Source organism: Elephantulus edwardii, unplaced genomic scaffold, assembly GCF_000299155.1.
Source record: "Elephantulus edwardii isolate Elephantulus edwardi_28Jun2011 unplaced genomic scaffold, EleEdw1.0 scaffold00180, whole genome shotgun sequence".
NCBI lineage: Eukaryota > Metazoa > Chordata > Mammalia > Macroscelidea > Macroscelididae > Elephantulus > Elephantulus edwardii.
In genome coordinates, this window is record NW_006399930.1 from 6,172,456 (window position 1) to 6,175,711 (window position 3,256).

Sequence of the window (3,256 nt, forward strand, 5' to 3'; positions counted from 1 at the left end):
AGGGTATATTCCCAGTAGTGGAATTGCTGGGTCAACAACGTGACACATTATGCACTGTGCTATCAGGGCTTATTATTTTTGTTAAAATATAATATTATAATACAAGCAGAAGGCAGTAAAAGTATGGCAGAATTAACTCCTCTTCAACTATAAGCAAGGGATCTTATTAAATATGATTGTAAGAGAAAAATATCGATGATCTAATTAAAGATAGTATATTGGCAATAGAAAAGTAGTTCTCTATTTTATTATTAAAAACACAGTATTTATTTTTTCTATACAAACAACACACACTGCAAATTTAAAAAAATTTTTCATAGATATAAACTATCAAAAATGCTTGGTAAATGTTATCTAAAATTAGTGAGGAAAATTTTGGGTATTTATTTCCTTAAAAGGGCTTAAAACTAATAAAATTAGATCAAATAAAATATTTTCTTTTCTTCCAGTAAGTTTTGCAATGAACAGAAATTTGGTATCAATTAAGAAATAATTATTTTTTGAAAGGATTATGTTAAACTTTTAAACAAATAAAACATATAATTCTATAAGGAAGGAATTCTTTTCTTTATAATTTCATGAATGAAACGTTTTACATGAATATATACAGTTCTTTACCATTGTAGTCTATCTTCACATATGTTCTCTTTATAAAATTTGATAGTTAAAACAACTCTTAGGCTACTTAGTGAAAGGTTAGTACATTCTGTAACTTAAAATAAAAGAGATATTTGAAACTTAGGAATATAATCACTCAAACATATATCTTCATCAAAGATGTATAAGGGTTGAATGCTCCCATTTATTTCTTTATTAAAAAGGTTGCAAATTAATCAAAATATGATAGATTCTGTATTAAATTTTTTTCTAAGTTTATGAAGTCAGTGTACAAACAGCTGATGCTATTTCTCTTGGCAACAATATAATTTATCCAATGACAGCCAAATGATTGATGCTAATTATTTTTAAATATTTGTAGCTCTCTGTGAGGTGGATTGATTCAGTGACTGGGGTAATTGGGATGGGAGTGTTGGAGACAATGCGATTGACACAGGACAGAGCAGAGTTTAGGGCTGTTGTACATAGGGTCGCTGTGAGTCGCAAGCGACTCGACGGCACATAACAACATAACAACAGCAACAACATGTTGTTGTTTATAGATGCCATCAAGTTGAGTACAACACATAGCAACTCTATGAACAAAAGATCTGAACCCTTTTCTATCCTACACCATCCTCATATTTCTTGGCGTACAAGAGCCCATTACAACAGTCACAATGTAAATAGGCCTGGTTGAGGGTCTTCCTCTTCTTTGCCAACCCTCCACCCTTCCCAACATCATGTCCTTCTCCAAAGACCTCTTAGCAACATGTCCAAAGTATGTGAAGCAAAGCCTCATCATTCCTGTCTCCAAAGAGCATTCTGGTAGCACCCTCTCCAAGATGAATCTGTTTGTTCTCTTGACTGTCCATGCTATTTCAGTGCTCTTCTCCATCATCACAACTCAAAGACATCATTTTTTTTCTTTCTGTCATCCTTGTTCATTATCCAGCTTTCAATGCACATAGCAAGTACTTGGAAAGACTATGGTCTGAATCAGACACACCTTCATCATCAAACTGTCATTATTGTTCCTCAAAATTTGGAGAGGTCCCTAACTGAAGATTTTCTCTATACATTGCATCTCCTTATTTCCTGACTGCTGGTATACATATATCATAAATCTTTTCCAGAATTTTTTTCATAGACTCTTTTCATAGATTTCTGTTTCTCATCATAGTATCAATCCCAACATTTGTATATGTGTTGCAGAGAGGACTAATAGCAGATTAGACTCTTTTATCTAGTTCATTTTTCCTCAATACACACAAAATTATGTTTTCTAGGCTTTCTATTACAAATTTGTTTATTTAGGCAGTAATTTTTAAAGAGATAATACCAGAATGTGTCAAAACAACTATGATATATCATCTCACCCCAGTAAGAGTAGCAAAATTTAACAGAACAGCAAACATCAAATGCTGGCAAGGTTGTGGAGAAACTGGAACCCTTATTCACAGTTGGTAGGTGTGTAAAATGGTGCAACCACTATGGAAGGCAGTATGGTTCCTTTCTTAAAAAGTTGCAAATAGAAATGCCATTTGACCCAGCAATTCCACTACTGGGAATTTACCATAAAGAAACCATGCTTGCCACCCTAGCAGGTATATGCACACCCATGTTTATTGTGGCTTTGTTCGCAATAGCAAAGTGATAGACATAACCCATGTGCCCATCAACAAAAGAATGGATAGAGAAGCTCTGGTATATTCACACAATGGAACACTATGCTGCATTGAAAAACAGGGAACTCATGAAATACAAAATGGGTGATTCTGGAGGACATTATGCTGAGTGAAATATCTCAGTAACAAAAGGACAAATATTTCATAGGGCCACTGTTGTAAAACAAGGCTGACATTGGGGTTCAGGGAAGACTAAGAGAGTATAAATAATGTATACTTCATTGAAACAGATGAGAGAGAGAACTGTTTAAAGGGGATATATGATTAGGTATTATTGTCATGACAGGAGTCCAGAGTGAAGGCTGCATGGTGGAGTGGACTTGGGGGGAGGGATTGTATAACAATGAAGGAATTTTTCTTTTACTTTTCAAAGAGAAGAGCAAATTGGGGAGGAGGGGGCAGACGGGGAGAAAAGTGCAACAATGAATAGATGGAAACCCTAAGTGATTCTATCAACTTTTATTAAAATTAATAAAACAAAGAAAAAACAAAAACAAAACTCCCCGAAAATGGAATATGTGCTGTGTATCTGCCTTTTCTTTGTTTATTCTTTGTTTATGCTACTGAGCCCTGGAATTGACAGATCAGCTTCTAAAGTACAGGTGATTGCAAAAGGAAGAATTCTAGATATTAAAGGGCTGAACAGAAGATTTCAAAAGGCAGCACAGGAAGACAAAGTAAAATATTACAATGAGATGTACAAGGAGCTGGAGTCAGAAAATCAAAGCACAAGTAACTGAAGAACAAATTCAAACCTTGAATCGCTATAATCAAGGATGCTTCAGGCAGAATATTAAATGATCCAGGAAGTATTAAAAGAAGATGAAAAGAATATACTGAATCATTGTATCGAAAGGAATTGGCAGACACAGAAGAATTTCATGAAACAACATATGAGCAAGAGCTTATGACAATGAAGGAAGAAGTTCAAGCTGTTTTGAAAGAATTAGCAAAAATAAAGCCCCAGGATA